Source organism: Oncorhynchus clarkii, chromosome 17 (genome assembly GCF_045791955.1).
Source record: "Oncorhynchus clarkii lewisi isolate Uvic-CL-2024 chromosome 17, UVic_Ocla_1.0, whole genome shotgun sequence".
NCBI lineage: Eukaryota > Metazoa > Chordata > Actinopteri > Salmoniformes > Salmonidae > Oncorhynchus > Oncorhynchus clarkii.
The window spans coordinates 49,400,614-49,425,942 of NC_092163.1; the positions used below are offsets into that span (position 1 = coordinate 49,400,614).

General features: G+C 42.9%; 20 non-coding genes and 22 pseudogenes across 20 annotated transcripts; all 42 read left to right on the top strand.

The window, feature by feature from the left end:
- The first annotated feature begins 206 nt into the window (after positions 1–206).
- LOC139371546 (U4 spliceosomal RNA) lies at positions 207–348 on the top strand. Its single transcript, XR_011627289.1, has one exon. It is a non-coding gene; the product is annotated as a U4 spliceosomal RNA (small nuclear RNA).
- Positions 349–935: 587 nt separating this feature from the next.
- LOC139371619 (U4 spliceosomal RNA) lies at positions 936–1,072 on the top strand. The gene has a single exon (XR_011627303.1). It is a non-coding gene; the product is annotated as a U4 spliceosomal RNA (small nuclear RNA).
- A 402-nt stretch (positions 1,073–1,474) lies between these two features.
- LOC139371539 (U4 spliceosomal RNA) lies at positions 1,475–1,616 on the top strand. Its single transcript, XR_011627282.1, has one exon. It is a non-coding gene; the product is annotated as a U4 spliceosomal RNA (small nuclear RNA).
- A 591-nt stretch (positions 1,617–2,207) lies between these two features.
- On the top strand, positions 2,208–2,344 carry LOC139371620 (U4 spliceosomal RNA). The gene has a single exon (XR_011627304.1). It is a non-coding gene; the product is annotated as a U4 spliceosomal RNA (small nuclear RNA).
- A 400-nt stretch (positions 2,345–2,744) lies between these two features.
- On the top strand, positions 2,745–2,886 carry LOC139371508 (U4 spliceosomal RNA). The gene has a single exon (XR_011627254.1). It is a non-coding gene; the product is annotated as a U4 spliceosomal RNA (small nuclear RNA).
- A 587-nt stretch (positions 2,887–3,473) lies between these two features.
- Positions 3,474–3,610, top strand: LOC139371621 (U4 spliceosomal RNA). Its single transcript, XR_011627305.1, has one exon. It is a non-coding gene; the product is annotated as a U4 spliceosomal RNA (small nuclear RNA).
- A 402-nt stretch (positions 3,611–4,012) lies between these two features.
- Positions 4,013–4,154, top strand: LOC139371540 (U4 spliceosomal RNA). Its single transcript, XR_011627283.1, has one exon. It is a non-coding gene; the product is annotated as a U4 spliceosomal RNA (small nuclear RNA).
- Positions 4,155–4,745: 591 nt separating this feature from the next.
- LOC139371622 (U4 spliceosomal RNA) lies at positions 4,746–4,882 on the top strand. Its single transcript, XR_011627306.1, has one exon. It is a non-coding gene; the product is annotated as a U4 spliceosomal RNA (small nuclear RNA).
- A 401-nt stretch (positions 4,883–5,283) lies between these two features.
- On the top strand, positions 5,284–5,405 carry LOC139371552 (U4 spliceosomal RNA; annotated as a pseudogene).
- Positions 5,406–5,822: 417 nt separating this feature from the next.
- Positions 5,823–5,964, top strand: LOC139371541 (U4 spliceosomal RNA). The gene has a single exon (XR_011627284.1). It is a non-coding gene; the product is annotated as a U4 spliceosomal RNA (small nuclear RNA).
- A 586-nt stretch (positions 5,965–6,550) lies between these two features.
- LOC139371582 (U4 spliceosomal RNA) lies at positions 6,551–6,672 on the top strand (annotated as a pseudogene).
- A 416-nt stretch (positions 6,673–7,088) lies between these two features.
- Positions 7,089–7,210, top strand: LOC139371618 (U4 spliceosomal RNA; annotated as a pseudogene).
- A 416-nt stretch (positions 7,211–7,626) lies between these two features.
- Positions 7,627–7,768, top strand: LOC139371557 (U4 spliceosomal RNA). Its single transcript, XR_011627293.1, has one exon. It is a non-coding gene; the product is annotated as a U4 spliceosomal RNA (small nuclear RNA).
- Positions 7,769–8,362: 594 nt separating this feature from the next.
- Positions 8,363–8,484, top strand: LOC139371583 (U4 spliceosomal RNA; annotated as a pseudogene).
- A 416-nt stretch (positions 8,485–8,900) lies between these two features.
- LOC139371553 (U4 spliceosomal RNA) lies at positions 8,901–9,022 on the top strand (annotated as a pseudogene).
- A 416-nt stretch (positions 9,023–9,438) lies between these two features.
- LOC139371509 (U4 spliceosomal RNA) lies at positions 9,439–9,580 on the top strand. Its single transcript, XR_011627255.1, has one exon. It is a non-coding gene; the product is annotated as a U4 spliceosomal RNA (small nuclear RNA).
- A 587-nt stretch (positions 9,581–10,167) lies between these two features.
- Positions 10,168–10,289, top strand: LOC139371584 (U4 spliceosomal RNA; annotated as a pseudogene).
- Positions 10,290–10,705: 416 nt separating this feature from the next.
- LOC139371554 (U4 spliceosomal RNA) lies at positions 10,706–10,827 on the top strand (annotated as a pseudogene).
- Positions 10,828–11,243: 416 nt separating this feature from the next.
- Positions 11,244–11,385, top strand: LOC139371506 (U4 spliceosomal RNA). The gene has a single exon (XR_011627252.1). It is a non-coding gene; the product is annotated as a U4 spliceosomal RNA (small nuclear RNA).
- A 589-nt stretch (positions 11,386–11,974) lies between these two features.
- LOC139371585 (U4 spliceosomal RNA) lies at positions 11,975–12,096 on the top strand (annotated as a pseudogene).
- A 416-nt stretch (positions 12,097–12,512) lies between these two features.
- Positions 12,513–12,634, top strand: LOC139371555 (U4 spliceosomal RNA; annotated as a pseudogene).
- Positions 12,635–13,051: 417 nt separating this feature from the next.
- On the top strand, positions 13,052–13,193 carry LOC139371569 (U4 spliceosomal RNA). Its single transcript, XR_011627294.1, has one exon. It is a non-coding gene; the product is annotated as a U4 spliceosomal RNA (small nuclear RNA).
- Positions 13,194–13,761: 568 nt separating this feature from the next.
- Positions 13,762–13,883, top strand: LOC139371586 (U4 spliceosomal RNA; annotated as a pseudogene).
- Positions 13,884–14,299: 416 nt separating this feature from the next.
- LOC139371556 (U4 spliceosomal RNA) lies at positions 14,300–14,421 on the top strand (annotated as a pseudogene).
- A 416-nt stretch (positions 14,422–14,837) lies between these two features.
- LOC139371543 (U4 spliceosomal RNA) lies at positions 14,838–14,979 on the top strand. Its single transcript, XR_011627286.1, has one exon. It is a non-coding gene; the product is annotated as a U4 spliceosomal RNA (small nuclear RNA).
- Positions 14,980–15,571: 592 nt separating this feature from the next.
- Positions 15,572–15,693, top strand: LOC139371587 (U4 spliceosomal RNA; annotated as a pseudogene).
- Positions 15,694–16,109: 416 nt separating this feature from the next.
- On the top strand, positions 16,110–16,246 carry LOC139371576 (U4 spliceosomal RNA). The gene has a single exon (XR_011627295.1). It is a non-coding gene; the product is annotated as a U4 spliceosomal RNA (small nuclear RNA).
- Positions 16,247–16,647: 401 nt separating this feature from the next.
- Positions 16,648–16,789, top strand: LOC139371510 (U4 spliceosomal RNA). Its single transcript, XR_011627256.1, has one exon. It is a non-coding gene; the product is annotated as a U4 spliceosomal RNA (small nuclear RNA).
- A 591-nt stretch (positions 16,790–17,380) lies between these two features.
- LOC139371558 (U4 spliceosomal RNA) lies at positions 17,381–17,502 on the top strand (annotated as a pseudogene).
- A 416-nt stretch (positions 17,503–17,918) lies between these two features.
- Positions 17,919–18,040, top strand: LOC139371559 (U4 spliceosomal RNA; annotated as a pseudogene).
- Positions 18,041–18,456: 416 nt separating this feature from the next.
- Positions 18,457–18,598, top strand: LOC139371507 (U4 spliceosomal RNA). The gene has a single exon (XR_011627253.1). It is a non-coding gene; the product is annotated as a U4 spliceosomal RNA (small nuclear RNA).
- A 589-nt stretch (positions 18,599–19,187) lies between these two features.
- On the top strand, positions 19,188–19,309 carry LOC139371588 (U4 spliceosomal RNA; annotated as a pseudogene).
- Positions 19,310–19,725: 416 nt separating this feature from the next.
- On the top strand, positions 19,726–19,847 carry LOC139371560 (U4 spliceosomal RNA; annotated as a pseudogene).
- A 417-nt stretch (positions 19,848–20,264) lies between these two features.
- On the top strand, positions 20,265–20,406 carry LOC139371581 (U4 spliceosomal RNA). Its single transcript, XR_011627299.1, has one exon. It is a non-coding gene; the product is annotated as a U4 spliceosomal RNA (small nuclear RNA).
- A 569-nt stretch (positions 20,407–20,975) lies between these two features.
- LOC139371589 (U4 spliceosomal RNA) lies at positions 20,976–21,097 on the top strand (annotated as a pseudogene).
- Positions 21,098–21,513: 416 nt separating this feature from the next.
- Positions 21,514–21,635, top strand: LOC139371561 (U4 spliceosomal RNA; annotated as a pseudogene).
- A 416-nt stretch (positions 21,636–22,051) lies between these two features.
- Positions 22,052–22,193, top strand: LOC139371592 (U4 spliceosomal RNA). The gene has a single exon (XR_011627300.1). It is a non-coding gene; the product is annotated as a U4 spliceosomal RNA (small nuclear RNA).
- A 591-nt stretch (positions 22,194–22,784) lies between these two features.
- LOC139371590 (U4 spliceosomal RNA) lies at positions 22,785–22,906 on the top strand (annotated as a pseudogene).
- Positions 22,907–23,322: 416 nt separating this feature from the next.
- LOC139371562 (U4 spliceosomal RNA) lies at positions 23,323–23,444 on the top strand (annotated as a pseudogene).
- A 416-nt stretch (positions 23,445–23,860) lies between these two features.
- LOC139371604 (U4 spliceosomal RNA) lies at positions 23,861–24,002 on the top strand. The gene has a single exon (XR_011627301.1). It is a non-coding gene; the product is annotated as a U4 spliceosomal RNA (small nuclear RNA).
- Positions 24,003–24,593: 591 nt separating this feature from the next.
- Positions 24,594–24,715, top strand: LOC139371563 (U4 spliceosomal RNA; annotated as a pseudogene).
- Positions 24,716–25,133: 418 nt separating this feature from the next.
- On the top strand, positions 25,134–25,255 carry LOC139371565 (U4 spliceosomal RNA; annotated as a pseudogene).
- Positions 25,256–25,329: the final 74 nt, after the last annotated feature.

Genomic DNA, 25,329 nt, shown 5'->3' on the forward strand with positions numbered 1-25,329 from the left:
TCGATATTGTTTTTTTTACTACTGGAAAAAGGTAACATCTATTGAATAAGTACCCCACCTTGCCATGAATGACATGTCATCAAGAATCCACCAAAGTGGTAGGTAGGGGGCGAACTGCTAGACATTGCAATGTTAAAACACAATATTACCGTTAAAGGAGAAGCTGTGCAAAACACTGTAAACAGTTTGAGTAGCTGTAATATAACATTCTTTCGCAGAGGCGATATCATAGCCTATGAAGTCCATCTGAGGCGTGATTATTGCTGGTTGAAAACTTAACCCAATACCCCGCTTGGGATGACTTGAAATATAGTCAGCCTTGGCAATTTTTGATAGTCTCATGTGAGACTGCTATACATGTGAAAGAGAAGATAGTGACAAGACCAAACATGGGCTGCATCCAACTCATTTATTCTATAACCTTTTTGATGCTTCAGCTGACAGTTGAACATTATCTTGCAACTAGGTAGAAACAGAAAAACGGTGTCAGTAGTATATGCTGTGTCAGAAGTAGGGTTCGGGAGAATGAACTCAGCAACAGCGGGTTTGGGTCCACAATTTCAGCTTTGCCCCCACACTGCCTCGAAATGTTGCAAGTAGTATGTTACCCAAAGCCACTTGACCCACTCTTGCCTCCTCTAGAGGCAGCTATGGCAAGATTTACATGAAAAGGTTTTGGGTTCGTCCCCCATTGCAGCTGAGCCAGTGGTGCTGATTACCCAAAGTGCTTTGCTCTCGATATTGGTTTTGTCCAGGAAAAAAGGGAACATCTATTGAACATGTACCCCACCTTGCCATTAATTACATGTAATCGAGAATCCACCAGTGTTAGGTAGGGGGCGAACTGCTAGACATACCAATGTAACAAAAAATAATACAGTTTGCCGAGAAGCTGTGCGAGATACTGCAAGCAGTTTGAATAGCAGATTTCTGATATTCTATCGCAGTGGCATTATCATAGCCTATGAGGTCCATCCGAGGAGTGGTTATTGTTGGGTGACAACTTAAACCAAAACTTTACATTGGAACGACATGAAATATAATCAGAAGTAGTCTTGGGGAGAATAGGTTCAGCAACAGGTGGTATTGGTCCACAATTCCAGTTTTGTCCCCACACTGCCTCTAATTCTTGCAAGAAGTAAGGTACCCTTAGCCACGTTATACACTTCCACTAGAGGCAGCGGTGGCAAGGTTGAGTTGAAAAGGTTTTGGGTTTGCGACCCATTGCAGCTGAGCCAGTGGTGCAGATTACCCAAAATGCTTTGCTCTCGATATTGTTTTTTTTACTACTGGAAAAAGGTAACATCTATTGAATAAGTACCCCACCTTGCCATGAATGACATGTCATCAAGAATCCACCAAAGTGGTAGGTAGGGGGCGAACTGCTAGACATTGCAATGTTAAAACACAATATTACCGTTAAAGGAGAAGCTGTGCAAAACACTGTAAACAGTTTGAGTAGCTGTAATATATCATTCTTTCGCAGAGGCGATATCATAGCCTATGAAGTCCATCTGAGGCGTGATTATTGCTGGTTGAAAACTTAACCCAATACCCCACTTGGGATGACTTGAAATATAGTCAGCCTTGGCAATTTTTGATAGTCTCATGTGAGACTGCTATACATGTGAAAGAGAAGATAGTGACAAGACCAAACATGGGCTGCATCCAACTCATTTATTCTATAACCTTTTTGATGCTTCAGCTGACAGTTGAACATTATCTTGCAACTAGGTAGAAACAGAAAAACGGTGTCAGTAGTATATGCTGTGTCAGAAGTAGGGTTCGGGAGAATGAACTCAGCAACAGCGGGTTTGGGCCCACAATTTCAGCTTTGCCCCCACACTGCCTCGAATTGTTGCAAGTAGTATGTTACCCAAAGCCACTTGACCCACTTTGTCTTGCCTCCTCTAGAGGCAGCTATGGCAAGATTTACATTAAAAGGTTTTGGGTTCGTCCCCCATTGCAGCTGAGCCAGTGGTGCTGATTACCCAAAGTGCTTTGCTCTCGATATTGGTTTTGTCCAGGAAAAAAGGGAACATCTATTGAACAAGTACCCCACCTTGCCATTAATTACATGTAATCGAGAATCCACCAGTGTTAGGTAGGGGGCGAACTGCTAGACATACCAATGTAACAAAAAAGAATACAGTTTGCCGAGAAGCTGTGCGAGATACTGCAAGCAGTTTGAATAGCAGATTTCTGATATTCTATCGCAGTGGCATTATCATAGCCTATGAGGTCCATCCGAGGAGTGGTTATTGTTGGGTGACAACTTAAACCAAAACTTTACATTGGAACGACATGAAATATAATCAGAAGTAGTCTTGGGGAGAATAGGTTCAGCAACAGGTGGTATTGGTCCACAATTCCAGTTTTGTCCCCACACTGCCTCTAATTCTTGCAAGAAGTAAGGTACCCTTAGCCACGTTATACACTTCCACTAGAGGCAGCGGTGGCAAGGTTGAGTTGAAAAGGTTTTGGGTTTGCGACCCATTGCAGCTGAGCCAGTGGTGCAGATTACCCAAAATGCTTTGCTCTCGATATTGTTTTTTTTACTACTGGAAAAAGGTAACATCTATTGAATAAGTACCCCACCTTGCCATGAATGACATGTCATCAAGAATCCATCAAAGTGGTAGGTAGGGGCGAACTGCTAGACATTGCAATGTTAAAACACAAATTACCGTTAAAGGAGAAGCTGTGCAAAACACTGTAAACAGTTTGAGTAGCTGTAATATATCATTCTTTCGCAGAGGTGATATCATAGCCTATGAAGTCCATCTGAGGCGTGATTATTGCTGGTTGAAAACTTAACCCAATACCCCGCTTGGGATGACTTAAAATATAGTCAGCCTTGGCAATTTTTGATAGTCTCATGTGAGACTGCTATACATGTGAAAGAGAAGATAGTGACAAGACCAAACATGGGCTGCATCCAACTCATTTATTCTATAACCTTTTTGATGCTTCAGCTGACAGTTGAACATTATCTTGCAACTAGGTAGAAACAGAAAAAAGTTGTCAGTAGTATATGCTGTGTCAGAAGTAGGGTTCGGGAGAATGAACTCAGCAACAGCGGGCTTGGGTCCACAATTTCAGCTTTGCCCCCACACTGCCTCGAAATGTTGCAAGTAGTATGTTACCCAAAGCCACTTGACCCACTCTTGCCTCCTCTAGAGGCAGCTATGGCAAGATTTACATGAAAAGGTTTTGGGTTCGTCCCCCATTGCAGCTGAGCCAGTGGTGCTGATTACCCAAAGTGCTTTGCTCTCGATATTGGTTTTGTCCAGGAAAAAAGGGAACATCTATTGAACATGTACCCCACCTTGCCATTAATTACATGTAATCGAGAATCCACCAGTGTTAGGTAGGGGGCGAACTGCTAGACATACCAATGTAACAAAAAATAATACAGTTTGCCGAGAAGCTGTGCGAGATACTGCAAGCAGTTTGAATAGCAGATTTCTGATATTCTATCGCAGTGGCATTATCATAGCCTATGAGGTCCATCCGAGGAGTGGTTATTGTTGGGTGACAACTTAAACCAAAACTTTACATTGGAACGACATGAAATATAATCAGAAGTAGTCTTGGGGAGAATAGGTTCAGCAACAGGTGGTATTGGTCCACAATTCCAGTTTTGTCCCCACACTGCCTCTAATTCTTGCAAGAAGTAAGGTACCCTTAGCCACGTTATACACTCCCACTAGAGGCAGCGGTGGCAAGGTTGAGTTGAAAAGGTTTTGGGTTTGCGACCCATTGCAGCTGAGCCAGTGGTGCAGATTACCCAAAATGCTTTGCTCTCGATATTGTTTTTTTTACTACTGGAAAAAGGTAACATCTATTGAATAAGTACCCCACCTTGCCATGAATGACATGTCATCAAGAATCCACCAAAGTGGTAGGTAGGGGGCGAACTGCTAGACATTGCAATGTTAAAACACAATATTACCGTTAAAGGAGAAGCTGTGCAAAACACTGTAAACAGTTTGAGTAGCTGTAATATATCATTCTTTCGCAGAGGCGATATCATAGCCTATGAAGTCCATCTGAGGCGTGATTATTGCTGGTTGAAAACTTAACCCAATACCCCACTTGGGATGACTTGAAATATAGTCAGCCTTGGCAATTTTTGATAGTCTCATGTGAGACTGCTATACATGTGAAAGAGAAGATAGTGACAAGACCAAACATGGGCTGCATCCAACTCATTTATTCTATAACCTTTTTGATGCTTCAGCTGACAGTTGAACATTATCTTGCAACTAGGTAGAAACAGAAAAACGGTGTCAGTAGTATATGCTGTGTCAGAAGTAGGGTTCGGGAGAATGAACTCAGCAACAGCGGGTTTGGGCCCACAATTTCAGCTTTGCCCCCACACTGCCTCGAATTGTTGCAAGTAGTATGTTACCCAAAGCCACTTGACCCACTTTGTCTTGCCTCCTCTAGAGGCAGCTATGGCAAGATTTACATTAAAAGGTTTTGGGTTCGTCCCCCATTGCAGCTGAGCCAGCGGTGCTGATTACCCAAAGTGCTTTGCTCTCGATATTGGTTTTGTCCAGGAAAAAAGGGAACATCTATTGAACAAGTACCCCACCTTGCCATTAATTACATGTAATCGAGAATCCACCAGTGTTAGGTAGGGGGCGAACTGCTAGACATACCAATGTAACAAAAAAGAATACAGTTTGCCGAGAAGCTGTGCGAGATACTGCAAGCAGTTTGAATAGCAGATTTCTGATATTCTATCGCAGTGGCATTATCATAGCCTATGAGGTCCATCCGAGGAGTGGTTATTGTTGGGTGACAACTTAAACCAAAACTTTACATTGGAACGACATGAAATATAATCAGAAGTAGTCTTGGGGAGAATAGGTTCAGCAACAGGTGGTATTGGTCCACAATTCCAGTTTTGTCCCCACACTGCCTCTAATTCTTGCAAGAAGTAAGGTACCCTTAGCCACGTTATACACTTCCACTAGAGGCAGCGGTGGCAAGGTTGAGTTGAAAAGGTTTTGGGTTTGCGACCCATTGCAGCTGAGCCAGTGGTGCAGATTACCCAAAATGCTTTGCTCTCGATATTGTTTTTTTTACTACTGGAAAAAGGTAACATCTATTGAATAAGTACCCCACCTTGCCATGAATGACATGTCATCAAGAATCCACCAAAGCGGTAGGTAGGGGGCGAACTGCTAGACATACCAATGTCACAAAAAATAATACAGTTTGCCGAGAAGCTGTGCGAGATACTGCAAGCAGTTTGAATAGCAGATTTCTGATATTCTATCGCAGTGGCATTATCATAGCCTATGAGGTCCATCCGAGGAGTGGTTATTGTTGGGTGACAACTTAACCCAAAACTTTACATTGGAACAACATGAAATATAGTCAGAAGTAGTCTTGGGGAGAATAGGTTCAGCAACAGGTGGTATTGGTCCACAATTCCAGTTTTGCCCCCACACTGCCTCTAATTCTTGCAAGAAGTAAGGTACCCTTAGCCACGTTATACACTTCCACTAGAGGCAGCGGTGGCAAGGTTGAGTTGAAAAGGTTTTGGGTTTTCGACCCATTGCAGCTGAGCCAGTGGTGCAGATTACCCAAAATGCTTTGCTCTCGATATTGTTTTTTTTACTACTGGAAAAAGGTAACATCTATTGAATAAGTACCCCACCTTGCCATGAATGACATGTCATCAAGAATCCACCAAAGTGGTAGGTAGGGGGCGAACTGCTAGACATTGCAATGTTAAAACACAATATTACCGTTAAAGGAGAAGCTGTGCAAAACACTGCAAACAGTTTGAGTAGCTGTAATATATCATTCTTTCGCAGAGGCGATATCATAGCCTATGAAGTCCATCTGAGGCGTGATTATTGCTGGTTGAAAACTTAACCCAATACCCCACTTGGGATGACTTGAAATATAGTCAGCCTTGGCAATTTTTGATAGTCTCATGTGAGACTGCTATACATGTGAAAGAGAAGATATTGACAAGACCAAACATGGGCTGCAGCCAACTCAACTATAACCTTTTTGATGCTTCAGCTGACAGTTGAACATTATCTTGCAACTAGGTAGAAACAGAAAAAAGGTGTCAGTAGTATATGCTGTGTCAGAAGTAGGGTTCGGGAGAATGAACTCAGCAACAGCGGGTTTGGGCCCACAATTTCAGCTTTGCCCCCACACTGCCTCGAATTGTTGCAAGTAGTATGTTACCCAAAGCCACTTGACCCACTTTGTCTTGCCTCCTCTAGAGGCAGCTATGGCAAGATTTACATGAAAAGGTTTTGGGTTCGTCCCCCATTGCAGCTGAGCCAGTGGTGCTGATTACCCAAAGTGCTTTGCTCTCGATATTGGTTTTGTCCAGGAAAAAAGGGAACATCTATTGAACAAGTACCCCACCTTGCCATTAATTACATGTAATCGAGAATCCACCAGTGTTAGGTAGGGGGCGAACTGCTAGACATACCAATGTAACAAAAAATAATACAGTTTGCCGAGAAGCTGTGCGAGATACTGCAAGCAGTTTGAATAGCAGATTTCTGATATTCTATCGCAGTGGCATTATCATAGCCTATGAGGTCCATCCGAGGAGTGGTTATTGTTGGGTGACAACTTAACCCAAAACTTTACATTGGAACGACATGAAATATAGTCAGAAGTAGTCTTGGGGAGAATAGGTTCAGCAACAGGTGGTATTGGTCCACAATTCCAGTTTTGCCCCCACACTGCCTCTAATTCTTGCAAGAAGTAAGGTACCCTTAGCCACGTTATACACTTCCACTAGAGGCAGCAGTGGCAAGGTTGAGTTGAAAAGGTTTTGGGTTTGCGACCCATTGCAGCTGAGCCAGTGGTGCAGATTACCCAAAATGCTTTGCTCTCGATATTGTTTTTTTTACTACTGGAAAAAGGTAACATCTATTGAATAAGTACCCCACCTTGCCATGAATGACATGTCATCAAGAATCCACCAAAGTGGTAGGTAGGGGGCGAACTGCTAGACATACCAATGTAACAAAAAATAATACAGTTTGCCGAGAAGCTGTGCGAGATACTGCAAGCAGTTTGAATAGCAGATTTCTGATATTCTATCGCAGTGGCATTATCATAGCCTATGAGGGCCATCCGAGGAGTGGTTATTGTTGGGTGACAACTTAACCCAAAACTTTACATTGGAACAACATGAAATATAGTCAGAAGTAGTCTTGGGGAGAATAGGTTCAGCAACAGGTGGTATTGGTCCACAATTCCAGTTTTGCCCCCACACTGCCTCTAATTCTTGCAAGAAGTAAGGTACCCTTAGCCACGTTATACACTTCCACTAGAGGCAGCGGTGGCAAGGTTGAGTTGAAAAGGTTTTGGGTTTGCGACCCATTGCAGCTGAGCCAGTGGTGCAGATTACCCAAAATGCTTTGCTCTCGATATTGTTTTTTTTACTACTGGAAAAAGGTAACATCTATTGAATAAGTACCCCACCTTGCCATGAATGACATGTCATCAAGAATCCATCAAAGTGGTAGGTAGGGGCGAACTGCTAGACATTGCAATGTTAAAACACAATATTACCGTTAAAGGAGAAGCTGTGCAAAACACTGTAAACAGTTTGAGTAGCTGTAACATATCATTCTTTCGCAGAGGCGATATCATAGCCTATGAAGTCCATCTGAGGCGTGATTATTGCTGGTTGAAAACTTAACCCAATACCCCGCTTGGGATGACTTGAAATATAGTCAGCCTTGGCAATTTTTGATAGTCTCATGTGAGACTGCTATACATGTGAAAGAGAAGACAGTGACAAGACCAAACATGGGCTGCATCCAACTCATTTATTCTATAACCTTTTTGATGCTTCAGCTGACAGTTGAACATTATCTTGCAACTAGGTAGAAACAGAAAAAAGGTGTCAGTAGTATATGCTGTGTCAGAAGTAGGGTTCGGGAGAATGAACTCAGCAACAGCGGGTTTGGGCCCACAATTTCAGCTTTGCCCCCACACTGCCTCGAATTGTTGCAAGTAGTATGTTACCCAAAGCCACTTGACCCACTTTGTCTTGCCTCCTCTAGAGGCAGCTATGGCAAGATTTACATGAAAAGGTTTTGGGTTCGTCCCCCATTGCAGCTGAGCCAGCGGTGCTGATTACCCAAAGTGCTTTGCTCTCGATATTGTTTTTTTTACTACTGGAAAAAGGTAACATCTATTGAATAAGTACCCCACCTTGCCATTAATTACATGTAATCGAGAATCCACCAGTGTTAGGTAGGGGGCGAACTGCTAGACATACCAATGTAACAAAAAATAATACAGTTTGCCGAGAAGCTGTGCGAGATACTGCAAGCAGTTTGAATAGCAGATTTCTGATATTCTATCGCAGTGGCATTATCATAGCCTATGAGGTCCATCCGAGGAGTGGTTATTGTTGGGTGACAACTTAACCCAAAACTTTACATTGGAACGACATGAAATATAGTCAGAAGTAGTCTTGGGGAGAATAGGTTCAGCAACAGGTGGTATTGGTCCACAATTCCAGTTTTGCCCCCACACTGCCTCTAATTCTTGCAAGAAGTAAGGTACCCTTAGCCACGTTATACACTTCCACTAGAGGCAGCGGTGGCAAGGTTGAGTTGAAAAGGTTTTGGGTTTGCGACCCATTGCAGCTGAGCCAGTGGTGCAGATTACCCAAAATGCTTTGCTCTCGATATTGTTTTTTTTACTACTGGAAAAAGGTAACATCTATTGAATAAGTACCCCACCTTGCTATGAATGACATGTCATCAAGAATCCACCAAAGTGGTAGGTAGGGGGCGAACTGCTAGACATACCAATGTAACAAAAAATAATACAGTTTGCCGAGAAGCTGTGCGAGATACTGCAAGCAGTTTGAATTGCAGATTTCTGATATTCTATCGCAGTGGCATTATCATAGCCTATGAGGTCCATCCGAGGAGTGGTTATTGTTGGGTGACAACTTAACCCAAAACTTTACATTGGAACAACATGAAATATAGTCAGAAGTAGTCTTGGGGAGAATAGGTTCAGCAACAGGTGGTATTGGTCCACAATTCCAGTTTTGCCCCCACACTGCCTCTAATTCTTGCAAGAAGTAAGGTACCCTTAGCCACGTTATACACTTCCACTAGAGGCAGCGGTGGCAAGGTTGAGTTGAAAAGGTTTTGGGTTTGCGACCCATTGCAGCTGAGCCAGTGGTGCAGATTACCCAAAATGCTTTGCTCTCGATATTGTTTTTTTTACTACTGGAAAAAGGTAACATCTATTGAATAAGTACCCCACCTTGCCATGAATGACATGTCATCAAGAATCCATCAAAGTGGTAGGTAGGGGCGAACTGCTAGACATTGCAATGTTAAAACACAATATTACCGTTAAAGGAGAAGCTGTGCAAAACACTGTAAACAGTTTGAGTAGCTGTAATATATCATTCTTTCGCAGAGGTGATATCATAGCCTATGAAGTCCATCTGAGGCGTGATTATTGCTGGTTGAAAACTTAACCCAATACCCCGCTTGGGATGACTTAAAATATAGTCAGCCTTGGCAATTTTTGATAGTCTCATGTGAGACTGCTATACATGTGAAAGAGAAGATAGTGACAAGACCAAACATGGGCTGCATCCAACTCATTTATTCTATAACCTTTTTGATGCTTCAGCTGACAGTTGAACATTATCTTGCAACTAGGTAGAAACAGAAAAAAGGTGTCAGTAGTATATGCTGTGTCAGAAGTAGGGTTCGGGAGAATGAACTCAGCAACAGCGGGTTTGGGCCCACAATTTCAGCTTTGCCCCCACACTGCCTCGAAATGTTGCAAGTAGTATGTTACCCAAAGCCACTTGACCCACTCTTGCCTCCTCTAGAGGCAGCTATGGCAAGATTTACATGAAAAGGTTTTGGGTTCGTCCCCCATTGCAGCTGAGCCAGTGGTGCTGATTACCCAAAGTGCTTTGCTCTCGATATTGGTTTTGTCCAGGAAAAAAGGGAACATCTATTGAACAAGTACCCCACCTTGCCATTAATTACATGTAATCGAGAATCCACCAGTGTTAGGTAGGGGGCGAACTGCTAGACATACCAATGTAACAAAAAATAATACAGTTTGCCGAGAAGCTGTGCGAGATACTGCAAGCAGTTTGAATAGCAGATTTCTGATATTCTATCGCAGTGGCATTATCATAGCCTATGAGGTCCATCCGAGGAGTGGTTATTGTTGGGTGACAACTTAACCCAAAACTTTACATTGGAACGACATGAAATATAGTCAGAAGTAGTCTTGGGGAGAATAGGTTCAGCAACAGGTGGTATTGGTCCACAATTCCAGTTTTGCCCCCACACTGCCTCTAATTCTTGCAAGAAGTAAGGTACCCTTAGCCACGTTATACACTTCCACTAGAGGCAGCGGTGGCAAGGTTGAGTTGAAAAGGTTTTGGGTTTGCGACCCATTGCAGCTGAGCCAGTGGTGCAGATTACCCAAAATGCTTTGCTCTCGATATTGTTTTTTTTACTACTGGAAAAAGGTAACATCTATTGAATAAGTACCCCACCTTGCCATGAATGACATGTCATCAAGAATCCACCAAAGTGATAGGTAGGGGGCGAACTGCTAGACATACCAATGTAACAAAAAATAATACAGTTTGCCGAGAAGCTGTGCGAGATACTGCAAGCAGTTTGAATAGCAGATTTCTGATATTCTATCGCAGTGGCATTATCATAGCCTATGAGGTCCATCCGAGGAGTGGTTATTGTTGGGTGACAACTTAACCCAAAACTTTACATTGGAACAACATGAAATATAGTCAGAAGTAGTCTTGGGGAGAATAGGTTCAGCAACAGGTGGTATTGGTCCACAATTCCAGTTTTGCCCCCACACTGCCTCTAATTCTTGCAAGAAGTAAGGTACCCTTAGCCACGTTATACACTTCCACTAGAGGCAGCGGTGGCAAGGTTGAGTTGAAAAGGTTTTGGGTTTGCGACCCATTGCAGCTGAGCCAGTGGTGCAGATTACCCAAAATGCTTTGCTCTCGATATTGTTTTTTTTACTACTGGAAAAAGGTAACATCTATTGAATAAGTACCCCACCTTGCCATGAATGACATGTCATCAAGAATCCATCAAAGTGGTAGGTAGGGGCGAACTGCTAGACATTGCAATGTTAAAACACAATATTACCGTTAAAGGAGAAGCTGTGCAAAACACTGTAAACAGTTTGAGTAGCTGTAATATATCATTCTTTCGCAGAGGCGGTATCATAGCCTATGAAGTCCATCTGAGGCGTGATTATTGCTGGTTGAAAACTTAACCCAATACCCCGCTTGGGATGACTTGAAATATAGTCAGCCTTGGCAATTTTTGATAGTCTCATGTGAGACTGCTATACATGTGAAAGAGAAGATAGTGACAAGACCAAACATGGGCTGCATCCAACTCATTTATTCTATAACCTTTTTGATGCTTCAGCTGACAGTTGAACATTATCTTGCAACTAGGTAGAAACAGAAAAAAGGTGTCAGTAGTATATGCTGTGTCAGAAGTAGGGTTCGGGAGAATGAACTCAGCAACAGCGGGTTTGGGCCCACAATTTCAGCTTTGCCCCACACTGCCTCGAATTGTTGCAAGTAGTATGTTACCCAAAGCCACTTGACCCACTTTGTCTTGCCTCCTCTAGAGGCAGCTATGGCAAGATTTACATGAAAAGGTTTGGGTTCGTCCCCCATTGCAGCTGAGCCAGTGGTGCTGATTACCCAAAGTGCTTTGCTCTCGATATTGGTTTTGTCCAGGAAAAAAGGGAACATCTATTGAACAAGTACCCCACCTTGCCATTAATTACATGTAATCGAGAATCCACCAGTGTTAGGTAGGGGGCGAACTGCTAGACATACCAATGTAACAAAAAATAATACAGTTTGCCGAGAAGCTGTGCGAGATACTGCAAGCAGTTTGAATAGCAGATTTCTGATATTCTATCGCAGTGGCATTATCATAGCCTATGAGGTCCATCCGAGGAGTGGTTATTGTTGGGTGACAACTTAACCCAAAACTTTACATTGGAACGACATGAAATATAGTCAGAAGTAGTCTTGGGGAGAATAGGTTCAGCAACAGGTGGTATTGGTCCACAATTCCAGTTTTGCCCCCACACTGCCTCTAATTCTTGCAAGAAGTAAGGTACCCTTAGCCACGTTATACACTTCCACTAGAGGCAGCGGTGGCAAGGTTGAGTTGAAAAGGTTTTGGGTTTGCGACCCATTGCAGCTGAGCCAGTGGTGCAGATTACCCAAAATGCTTTGCTCTCGATATTGTTTTTTTTACTACTGGAAAAAGGTAACATCTATTGAATAAGTACCCCACCTTGCCATGAATGACATGTCATCAAGAATCCACCAAAGTGGTAGGTAGGGGGCGAACTGCTAGACATACCAATGTAACAAAAAATAATACAGTTTGCCGAGAAGCTGTGCGAGATACTGCAAGCAGTTTGAATAGCAGATTTCTGATATTCTATCGCAGTGGCATTATCATAGCCTATGAGGTCCATCCGAGGAGTGGTTATTGTTGGGTGACAACTTAACCCAAAACTTTACATTGGAACAACATGAAATATAGTCAGAAGTAGTCTTGGGGAGAATAGGTTCAGCAACAGGTGGTATTGGTCCACAATTCCAGTTTTGCCCCCACACTGCCTCTAAATTCTTGCAAGAAGTAAGGTACCCTTAGCCACGTTATACACTTCCACTAGAGGCAGCGGTGGCAAGGTTGAGTTGAAAAGGTTTTGGGTTTGCGACCCATTGCAGCTGAGCCAGTGGTGCAGATTACCCAAAATGCTTTGCTCTCGATATTGTTTTTTTTACTACTGGAAAAAGGTAACATCTATTGAATAAGTACCCCACCTTGCCATGAATGACATGTCATCAAGAATCCATCAAAGTGGTAGGTAGGGGCGAACTGCTAGACATTGCAATGTTAAAACACAATATTACCGTTAAAGGAGAAGCTGTGCAAAACACTGTAAACATTTTGAGTAGCTGTAATATATCATTCTTTCGCAGAGGCGATATCATAGCCTATGAAGTCCATCTGAGGCGTGATTATTGCTGGTTGAAAACTTAACCCAATACCCCGCTTGGGATGACTTGAAATATAGTCAGCCTTGGCAATTTTTGATAGTCTCATGTGAGACTGCTATACATGTGAAAGAGAAGCTGCATCCAACTCATTTATTCTATAACCTTTTTGATGCTTCAGCTGACAGTTGAACATTATCTTGCAACTAGGTAGAAACAGAAAAAAGGTGTCAGTAGTATATGCTGTGTCAGAAGTAGGGTTCGGGAGAATGAACTCAGCAACAGCGGGTTTGGGCCCACAATTTCAGCTTTGCCCCCACACTGCCTCGAATTGTTGCAAGTAGTATGTTACCCAAAGCCACTTGACCCACTTTGTCTTGCCTCCTCTAGAGGCAGCTATGGCAAGATTTACATGAAAAGGTTTTGGGTTCGTCCCCCATTGCAGCTGAGCCAGTGGTGCTGATTACCCAAAGTGCTTTGCTCTCGATATTGGTTTTGTCCAGGAAAAAAGGGAACATCTATTGAACAAGTACCCCACCTTGCCATTAATTACATGTAATCGAGAATCCACCAGTGTTAGGTAGGGGGCGAACTGCTAGACATACCAATGTAACAAAAAATAATACAGTTTGCCGAGAAGCTGTGCGAGATACTGCAAGCAGTTTGAATAGCAGATTTCTGATATTCTATCGCAGTGGCATTATCATAGCCTATGAGGTCCATCCGAGGAGTGGTTATTGTTGGGTGACAACTTAACCCAAAACTTTACATTGGAACGACATGAAATATAGTCAGAAGTAGTCTTGGGGAGAATAGGTTCAGCAACAGGTGGTATTGGTCCACAATTCCAGTTTTGCCCCCACACTGCCTCTAATTCTTGCAAGAAGTAAGGTACCCTTAGCCACGTTATACACTTCCACTAGAGGCAGCGGTGGCAAGGTTGAGTTGAAAAGGTTTTGGGTTTGCGACCCATTGCAGCTGAGCCAGTGGTGCAGATTACCCAAAATGCTTTGCTCTCGATATTGTTTTTTTTACTACTGGAAAAAGGTAACATCTATTGAATAAGTACCCCACCTTGCCATGAATGACATGTCATCAAGAATCCACCAAAGTGGTAGGTAGGGGGCGAACTGCTAGACATACCAATGTAACAAAAAATAATACAGTTTGCCGAGAAGCTGTGCGAGATACTGCAAGCAGTTTGAATAGCAGATTTCTGATATTCTATCGCAGTGGCATTATCATAGCCTATGAGGTCCATCCGAGGAGTGGTTATTGTTGGGTGACAACTTAACCCAAAACTTTACATTGGAACAACATGAAATATAGTCAGAAGTAGTCTTGGGGAGAATAGGTTCAGCAACAGGTGGTATTGGTCCACAATTCCAGTTTTGCCCCCACACTGCCTCTAATTCTTGCAAGAAGTAAGGTACCCTTAGCCACGTTATACACTTCCACTAGAGGCAGCGGTGGCAAGGTTGAGTTGAAAAGGTTTTGGGTTTGCGACCCATTGCAGCTGAGCCAGTGGTGCAGATTACCCAAAATGCTTTGCTCTCGATATTGTTTTTTTTACTACTGGAAAAAGGTAACATCTATTGAATAAGTACCCCACCTTGCCATGAATGACATGTCATCAAGAATCCATCAAAGTGGTAGGTAGGGGCGAACTGCTAGACATTGCAATGTTAAAACACAATATTACCGTTAAAGGAGAAGCTGTGCAAAACACTGTAAACAGTTTGAGTAGCTGTAATATATCATTCTTTCGCAGAGGCGATATCATAGCCTATGAAGTCCATCTGAGGCGTGACTATTGCTGGTTGAAAACTTAACCCAATACCCCGCTTGGGATGACTTGAAATATAGTCAGCCTTGGCAATTTTTGATAGTCTCATGTGAGACTGCTATACATGTGAAAGAGAAGATAGTGACAAGACCAAACATGGGCTGCATCCAACTCATTTATTCTATAACCTTTTTGATGCTTCAGCTGACATTTGAACATTATCTTGCAACTAGGTAGAAACAGAAAAAAGGTGTCAGTAGTATATGCTGTGTCAGAAGTAGGGTTCGGGAGAATGAACTCAGCAACAGCGGGTTTGGGCCCACAATTTCAGCTTTGCCCCCACACTGCCTCGAATTGTTGCAAGTAGTATGTTACCCAAAGCCACTTGACCCACTTTGTCTTGCCTCCTCTAGAGGCAGCTATGGCAAGATTTACATGAAAAGGTTTTGGGTTCGTCCCCCATTGCAAGCTGAGCCAGTGGTGCTGATTACCCAAAGTGCTTTGCTCTCGATATTGGTTTTGTCCAGGAAAAAAGGGAAGATCTATTGAACAAGTACCCCACCTTGCCATTAATTACATGTAATCGAGAATCCACCAGTGTTAGGTAGGGGGCGAACTGCTAGACATACCAATGTAACAAAAAATAATACAGTTTGCCGAGAAGCTGTGCGAGATACTGCAAGCAGTTTGAATAGCAGATTTCTGATATTCTATCGCAGTGGCATTATCATAGCCTATGAGGTCCATCCGAGGAGTGGTTATTGTTGGGTGACAACTTAACCCAAAACTTTACATTGGAACGACATGAAATATAGTCAGAAGTAGTCTTGGGGAGAATAGGTTCAGCAACAGGTGGTATTGGTCCACAATTCCAGTTTTGCCCCCACACTGCCTCTAATTCTTGCAAGAAGTAAGGTACCCTTAGCCACGTTATACACTTCCACTAGAGGCAGCGGTGGCAAGGTTGAGTTGAAAAGGTTTTGGGTTTGCGACCCATTGCAGCTGAGCCAGTGGTGCAGATTACCCAAAATGCTTTGCTCTCGATATTGTTTTTTTTACTACTGGAAAAAGGTAACATCTATTGAATAAGTACCCCACCTTGCCATGAATGACATGTCATCAAGAATCCACCAAAGTGGTAGGTAGGGGGCGAACTGCTAGACATACCAATGTAACAAAAAATAATACAGTTTGCCGAGAAGCTGTGCGAGATACTGCAAGCAGTTTGAATAGCAGATTTCTGATATTCTATCGCAGTGGCATTATCATAGCCTATGAGGTCCATCCGAGGAGTGGTTATTGTTGGGTGACAACTTAACCCAAAACTTTACATTGGAACAACATGAAATATAGTCAGAAATAGTCTTGGGGAGAATAGGTTCAGCAACAGGTGGTATTGGTCCACAATTCCAGTTTTGCCCCCACACTGCCTCTAATTCTTGCAAGAAGTAAGGTACCCTTAGCCACGTTATACACTTCCACTAGAGGCAGCAATGGCAAGGTTGAGTTGAAAAGGTTTTGGGTTTGCGACCCATTGCAGCTGAGCCAGTGGTGCAGATTACCCAAAATGCTTTGCTCTCGATATTGTTTTTTTTACTACTGGAAAAAGGTAACATCTATTGAATAAGTACCCCACCTTGCCATGAATGACATGTCATCAAGAATCCATCAAAGTGGTAGGTAGGGGCGAACTGCTAGACATTGCAATGTTAAAACACAATATTACCGTTAAAGGAGAAGCTGTGCAAAACACTGTAAACAGTTTGAGTAGCTGTAATATATCATTCTTTCGCAGAGGTGATATCATAGCCTATGAAGTCCATCTGAGGCGTGATTATTGCTGGTTGAAAACTTAACCCAATACCCCGCTTGGGATGACTTAAAATATAGTCAGCCTTGGCAATTTTTGATAGTCTCATGTGAGACTGCTATACATGTGAAAGAGAAGATAGTGACAAGACCAAACATGGGCTGCATCCAACTCATTTATTCTATAACCTTTTTGATGCTTCAGCTGACAGTTGAACATTATCTTGCAACTAGGTAGAAACAGAAAAAAGGTGTCAGTAGTATATGCTGTGTCAGAAGTAGGGTTCGGGAAAATGAACTCAGCAACAGCGGGTTTGGGCCCACAATTTCAGCTTTGCCCCCACACTGCCTCGAATTGTTGCAAGTAGTATGTTACCCAAAGCCACTTGACCCACTTTGTCTTGCCTCCTCTAGAGGCAGCTATGGCAAGATTTACATGAAAAGGTTTTGGGTTCGTCCGCCATTGCAGCTGAGCCAGTGGTGCTGATTACCCAAAGTGCTTTGCTCTCGATATTGGTTTTGTCCAGGAAAAAAGGGAACATCTATTGAACAAGTACCCCACCTTGCCATTAATTACATGTAATCGAGAATCCACCAGTGTTAGGTAGGGGGCGAACTGCTAGACATACCAATGTAACAAAAAATAATACAGTTTGCCGAGAAGCTGTGCGAGATACTGCAAGCAGTTTGAATAGCAGATTTCTGATATTCTATCGCAGTGGCATTATCATAGCCTATGAGGTCCATCCGAGGAGTGGTTATTGTTGGGTGACAACTTAACCCAAAACTTTACATTGGAACAACATGAAATATAGTCAGAAGTAGTCTTGGGGAGAATAGGTTCAGCAACAGGTGGTATTGGTCCACAATTCCAGTTTTGCCCCCACACTGCCTCTAATTCTTGCAAGAAGTAAGGTACCCTTAGCCACGTTATACACTTCCACTAGAGGCAGCGGTGGCAAGGTTGAGTTGAAAAGGTTTTGGGTTTGCGACCCATTGCAGCTGAGCCAGTGGTGCAGATTACCCAAAATGCTTTGCTCTCGATATTGTTTTTTTTACTACTGGAAAAAGGTAACATCTATTGAATAAGTACCCCACCTTGCCATGAATGACATGTCATCAAGAATCCACCAAAGTGGTAGGTAGGGGGCGAACTGCTAGACATACCAATGTAACAAAAAATAATACAGTTTGCCGAGAAGCTGTGCGAGATACTGCAAGCAGTTTGAATAGCAGATTTCTGATATTCTATCGCAGTGGCATTATCATAGCCTATGAGGTCCATCCGAGGAGTGGTTATTGTTGGGTGACAACTTAACCCAAAACTTTACATTGGAACAACATGAAATATAGTCAGAAGTAGTCTTGGGGAGAATAGGTTCAGCAACAGGTGGTATTGGTCCACAATTCCAGTTTTGCCCCCACACTGCCTCTAATTCTTGCAAGAAGTAAGGTACCCTTAGCCACGTTATACACTTCCACTAGAGGCAGCGGTGGCAAGGTTGAGTTGAAAAGGTTTTGGGTTTGCGACCCATTGCAGCTGAGCCAGTGGTGCAGATTACCCAAAATGCTTTGCTCTCGATATTGTTTTTTTTACTACTGGAAAAAGGTAACATCTATTGAATAAGTACCCCACCTTGCCATGAATGACATGTCATCAAGAATCCATCAAAGTGGTAGGTAGGGGCGAACTGCTAGACATTGCAATGTTAAAACACAATATTACCGTTAAAGGAGAAGCTGTGCAAAACACTGTAAACAGTTTGAGTAGCTGTAATATATCATTCTTTCGCAGAGGCGGTATCATAGCCTATGAAGTCCATCTGAGGCGTGATTATTGCTGGTTGAAAACTTAACCCAATACCCCGCTTGGGATGACTTGAAATATAGTCAGCCTTGGCAATTTTTGATAGTCTCATGTGAGACTGCTATACATGTGAAAGAGAAGATAGTGACAAGACCAAACATGGGCTGCATCCAACTCATTTATTCTATAACCTTTTTGATGCTTCAGCTGACAGTTGAACATTATCTTGCAACTAGGTAGAAACAGAAAAAAGGTGTCAGTAGTATATGCTGTGTCAGAAGTAGGGTTCGGGAGAATGAACTCAGCAACAGCGGGTTTGGGCCCACAATTTCAGCTTTGCCCCACACTGCCTCGAATTGTTGCAAGTAGTATGTTACCCAAAGCCACTTGACCCACTTTGTCTTGCCTCCTCTAGAGGCAGCTATGGCAAGATTTACATGAAAAGGTTTGGGTTCGTCCCCCATTGCAGCTGAGCCAGTGGTGCTGATTACCCAAAGTGCTTTGCTCTCGATATTGGTTTTGTCCAGGAAAAAAGGGAACATCTATTGAACAAGTACCCCACCTTGCCATTAATTACATGTAATCGAGAATCCACCAGTGTTAGGTAGGGGGCGAACTGCTAGACATACCAATGTAACAAAAAATAATACAGTTTGCCGAGAAGCTGTGCGAGATACTGCAAGCAGTTTGAATAGCAGATTTCTGATATTCTATCGCAGTGGCATTATCATAGCCTATGAGGTCCATCCGAGGAGTGGTTATTGTTGGGTGACAACTTAACCCAAAACTTTACATTGGAACGACATGAAATATAGTCAGAAGTAGTCTTGGGGAGAATAGGTTCAGCAACAGGTGGTATTGGTCCACAATTCCAGTTTTGCCCCCACACTGCCTCTAATTCTTGCAAGAAGTAAGGTACCCTTAGCCACGTTATACACTTCCACTAGAGGCAGCGGTGGCAAGGTTGAGTTGAAAAGGTTTTGGGTTTGCGACCCATTGCAGCTGAGCCAGTGGTGCAGATTACCCAAAATGCTTTGCTCTCGATATTGTTTTTTTTACTACTGGAAAAAGGTAACATCTATTGAATAAGTACCCCACCTTGCCATGAATGACATGTCATCAAGAATCCACCAAAGTGGTAGGTAGGGGGCGAACTGCTAGACATACCAATGTAACAAAAAATAATACAGTTTGCCGAGAAGCTGTGCGAGATACTGCAAGCAGTTTGAATAGCAGATTTCTGATATTCTATCGCAGTGGCATTATCATAGCCTATGAGGTCCATCCGAGGAGTGGTTATTGTTGGGTGACAACTTAACCCAAAACTTTACATTGGAACAACATGAAATATAGTCAGAAGTAGTCTTGGGGAGAATAGGTTCAGCAACAGGTGGTATTGGTCCACAATTCCAGTTTTGCCCCCACACTGCCTCTAAATTCTTGCAAGAAGTAAGGTACCCTTAGCCACGTTATACACTTCCACTAGAGGCAGCGGTGGCAAGGTTGAGTTGAAAAGGTTTTGGGTTTGCGACCCATTGCAGCTGAGCCAGTGGTGCAGATTACCCAAAATGCTTTGCTCTCGATATTGTTTTTTTTACTACTGGAAAAAGGTAACATCTATTGAATAAGTACCCCACCTTGCCATGAATGACATGTCATCAAGAATCCATCAAAGTGGTAGGTAGGGGCGAACTGCTAGACATTGCAATGTTAAAACACAATATTACCGTTAAAGGAGAAGCTGTGCAAAACACTGTAAACAGTTTGAGTAGCTGTAATATATCATTCTTTCGCAGAGGCGATATCATAGCCTATGAAGTCCATCTGAGGCGTGATTATTGCTGGTTGAAAACTTAACCCAATACCCCGCTTGGGATGACTTGAAATATAGTCAGCCTTGGCAATTTTTGATAGTCTCATGTGAGACTGCTATACATAGTGACAAGAGAACCTGCATCCAACTCATTTATTCTATAACCTTTTTGATGCTTCAGCTGACAGTTGAACATTATCTTGCAACTAGGTAGAAACAGAAAAAAGGTGTCAGTAGTATATGCTGTGTCAGAAGTAGGGTTCGGGAGAATGAACTCAGCAACAGCGGGTTTGGGCCCACAATTTCAGCTTTGCCCCACACTGCCTCGAAATGTTGCAAGTAGTATGTTACCCAAAGCCACTTGACCCACTTTGTCTTGCCTCCTCTAGAGGCAGCTATGGCAAGATTTACATGAAAAGGTTTTGGGTTCGTCCCCCATTGCAGCTGAGCCAGTGGTGCTGATTACCCAAAGTGCTTTGCTCTCGATATTGGTTTTGTCCAGGAAAAAAGGGAACATCTATTGAACAAGTACCCCACCTTGCCATTAATTACATGTAATCGAGAATCCACCAGTGTTAGGTAGGGGGCGAACTGCTAGACATACCAATGTAACAAAAAATAATACAGTTTGCCGAGAAGCTGTGCGAGATACTGCAAGCAGTTTGAATAGCAGATTTCTGATATTCTATCGCAGTGGCATTATCATAGCCTATGAGGTCCATCCGAGGAGTGGTTATTGTTGGGTGACAACTTAACCCAAAACTTTACATTGGAACGACATGAAATATAGTCAGAAGTAGTCTTGGGGAGAATAGGTTCAGCAACAGGTGGTATTGGTCCACAATTCCAGTTTTGCCCCCACACTGCCTCTAATTCTTGCAAGAAGTAAGGTACCCTTAGCCACGTTATACACTTCCACTAGAGGCAGCGGTGGCAAGGTTGAGTTGAAAAGGTTTTGGGTTTGCGACCCATTGCAGCTGAGCCAGTGGTGCAGATTACCCAAAATGCTTTGCTCTCGATATTGTTTTTTTTACTACTGGAAAAAGGTAACATCTATTGAATAAGTACCCCACCTTGCCATGAATGACATGTCATCAAGAATCCACCAAAGTGGTAGGTAGGGGGCGAACTGCTAGACATACCAATGTAACAAAAAATAATACAGTTTGCCGAGAAGCTGTGCGAGATACTGCAAGCAGTTTGAATAGCAGATTTCTGATATTCTATCGCAGTGGCATTATCATAGCCTATGAGGTCCATCCGAGGAGTGGTTATTGTTGGGTGACAACTTAACCCAAAACTTTACATTGGAACAACATGAAATATAGTCAGAAGTAGTCTTGGGGAGAATAGGTTCAGCAACAGGTGGTATTGGTCCACAATTCCAGTTTTGCCCCCACACTGCCTCTAATTCTTGCAAGAAGTAAGGTACCCTTAGCCACGTTATACACTTCCACTAGAGGCAGCGGTGGCAAGGTTGAGTTGAAAAGGTTTTGGGTTTGCGACCCATTGCAGCTGAGCCAGTGGTGCAGATTACCCAAAATGCTTTGCTCTCGATATTGTTTTTTTTACTACTGGAAAAAGGTAACATCTATTGAATAAGTACCCCACCTTGCCATGAATGACATGTCATCAAGAATCCATCAAAGTGGTAGGTAGGGGCGAACTGCTAGACATTGCAATGTTAAAACACAATATTACCGTTAAAGGAGAAGCTGTGCAAAACACTGTAAACAGTTTGAGTAGCTGTAATATATCATTCTTTCGCAGAGGCGATATCATAGCCTATGAAGTCCATCTGAGGCGTGATTATTGCTGGTTGAAAACTTAACCCAATACCCCGCTTGGGATGACTTGAAATATAGTCAGCCTTGGCAATTTTTGATAGTCTCATGTGAGACTGCTATACATGTGAAAGAGAAGATAGTGACAAGACCAAACATGGGCTGCATCCAACTCATTTATTCTATAACCTTTTTGATGCTTCAGCTGACATTTGAACATTATCTTGCAACTAGGTAGAAACAGAAAAAAGGTGTCAGTAGTATATGCTGTGTCAGAAGTAGGGTTCGGGAGAATGAACTCAGCAACAGCGGGTTTGGGCCCACAATTTCAGCTTTGCCCCCACACTGCCTCGAATTGTTGCAAGTAGTATGTTACCCAAAGCCACTTGACCCACTTTGTCTTGCCTCCTCTAGAGGCAGCTATGGCAAGATTTACATGAAAAGGTTTTGGGTTCGTCCCCCATTGCAGCTGAGCCAGTGGTGCTGATTACCCAAAGTGCTTTGCTCTCGATATTGGTTTTGTCCAGGAAAAAAGGGAACATCTATTGAACAAGTACCCCACCTTGCCATTAATTACATGTAATCGAGAATCCACCAGTGTTAGGTAGGGGGCGAACTGCTAGACATACCAATGTAACAAAAAATAATACAGTTTGCCGAGAAGCTGTGCGAGATACTGCAAGCAGTTTGAATAGCAGATTTCTGATATTCTATCGCAGTGGCATTATCATAGCCTATGAGGTCCATCCGAGGAGTGGTTATTGTTGGGTGACAACTTAACCCAAAACTTTACATTGGAACGACATGAAATATAGTCAGAAGTAGTCTTGGGGAGAATAGGTTCAGCAACAGGTGGTATTGGTCCACAATTCCAGTTTTGCCCCCACACTGCCTCTAATTCTTGCAAGAAGTAAGGTACCCTTAGCCACGTTATACACTTCCACTAGAGGCAGCGGTGGCAAGGTTGAGTTGAAAAGGTTTTGGGTTTGCGACCCATTGCAGCTGAGCCAGTGGTGCAGATTACCCAAAATGCTTTGCTCTCGATATTGTTTTTTTTACTACTGGAAAAAGGTAACATCTATTGAATAAGTACCCCACCTTGCCATGAATGACATGTCATCAAGAATCCACCAAAGTGGTAGGTAGGGGGCGAACTGCTAGACATACCAATGTAACAAAAAATAATACAGTTTGCCGAGAAGCTGTGCGAGATACTGCAAGCAGTTTGAATAGCAGATTTCTGATATTCTATCGCAGTGGCATTATCATAGCCTATGAGGTCCATCCGAGGAGTGGTTATTGTTGGGTGACAACTTAACCCAAAACTTTACATTGGAACAACATGAAATATAGTCAGAAGTAGTCTTGGGGAGAATAGGTTCAGCAACAGGTGGTATTGGTCCACAATTCCAGTTTTGCCCCCACACTGCCTCTAATTCTTGCAAGAAGTAAGGTACCCTTAGCCACGTTATACACTTCCACTAGAGGCAGCGGTGGCAAGGTTGAGTTGAAAAGGTTTTGGGTTTGCGACCCATTGCAGCTGAGCCAGTGGTGCAGATTACCCAAAATGCTTTGCTCTCGATATTGTTTTTTTTACTACTGGAAAAAGGTAACATCTATTGAATAAGTACCCCACCTTGCCATGAATGACATGTCATCAAGAATCCATCAAAGTGGTAGGTAGGGGCGAACTGCTAGACATTGCAATGTTAAAACACAATATTACCGTTAAAGGAGAAGCTGTGCAAAACACTGTAAACAGTTTGAGTAGCTGTAATATATCATTCTTTCGCAGAGGCGATATCATAGCCTATGAAGTCCATCTGAGGCGTGATTATTGCTGGTTGAAAACTTAACCCAATACCCCGCTTGGGATGACTTGAAATATAGTCAGCCTTGGCAATTTTTGATAGTCTCATGTGAGACTGCTATACATGTGAAAGAGAAGATAGTGACAAGACCAAACATGGGCTGCATCCAACTCATTTATTCTATAACCTTTTTGATGCTTCAGCTGACATTTGAACATTATCTTGCAACTAGGTAGAAACAGAAAAAAGGTGTCAGTAGTATATGCTGTGTCAGAAGTAGGGTTCGGGAGAATGAACTCAGCAACAGCGGGTTTGGGCCCACAATTTCAGCTTTGCCCCCACACTGCCTCGAATTGTTGCAAGTAGTATGTTACCCAAAGCCACTTGACCCACTTTGTCTTGCCTCCTCTAGAGGCAGCTATGGCAAGATTTACATGAAAAGGTTTTGGGTTCGTCCCCCATTGCAGCTGAGCCAGTGGTGCTGATTACCCAAAGTGCTTTGCTCTCGATATTGGTTTTGTCCAGGAAAAAAGGGAACATCTATTGAACAAGTACCCCACCTTGCCATTAATTACATGTAATCGAGAATCCACCAGTGTTAGGTAGGGGGCGAACTGCTAGACATACCAATGTAACAAAAAATAATACAGTTTGCCGAGAAGCTGTGCGAGATACTGCAAGCAGTTTGAATAGCAGATTTCTGATATTCTATCGCAGTGGCATTATCATAGCCTATGAGGTCCATCCGAGGAGTGGTTATTGTTGGGTGACAACTTAACCCAAAACTTTACATTGGAACAACATGAAATATAGTCAGAAGTAGTCTTGGGGAGAATAGGTTCAGCAACAGGTGGTATTGGTCCACAATTCCAGTTTTGCCCCCACACATTGCCTCTAATTCTTGCAAGAAGTAAGGTACCCTTAGCCACGTTATACACTTCCACTAGAGGCAGCGGTGGCAAGGTTGAGATGAAAAGGTTTTGGGTTTGCGACCCATTGCAGCTGAGCCAGTGGTGCAGATTACCCAAAATGCTTTGCTCTCGATATTGTTTTTTTTACTACTGGAAAAAGGGAACATCTATTGAATAAGTACCCCACCTTGCCATGAATGACATGTCATCAAGAATCCACCAAAGTGGTAGGTAGGGGGCGAACTGCTAGACATACCAATGTAACAAAAAATAATACAGTTTGCCGAGAAGCTGTGCGAGATACTGCAAGCAGTTTGAATAGCAGATTTCTGATATTCTATCGCAGTGGCATTATCATAGCCTATGAGGTCCATCCGAGGAGTGGTTATTGTTGGGTGACAACTTAACCCAAAACTTTACATTGGAACAACATGAAATATAGTCAGAAGTAGTCTTGGGGAGAATAGGTTCAGCAACAGGTGGTATTGGTCCACAATTCCAGTTTTGCCCCCACACTGCCTCTAATTCTT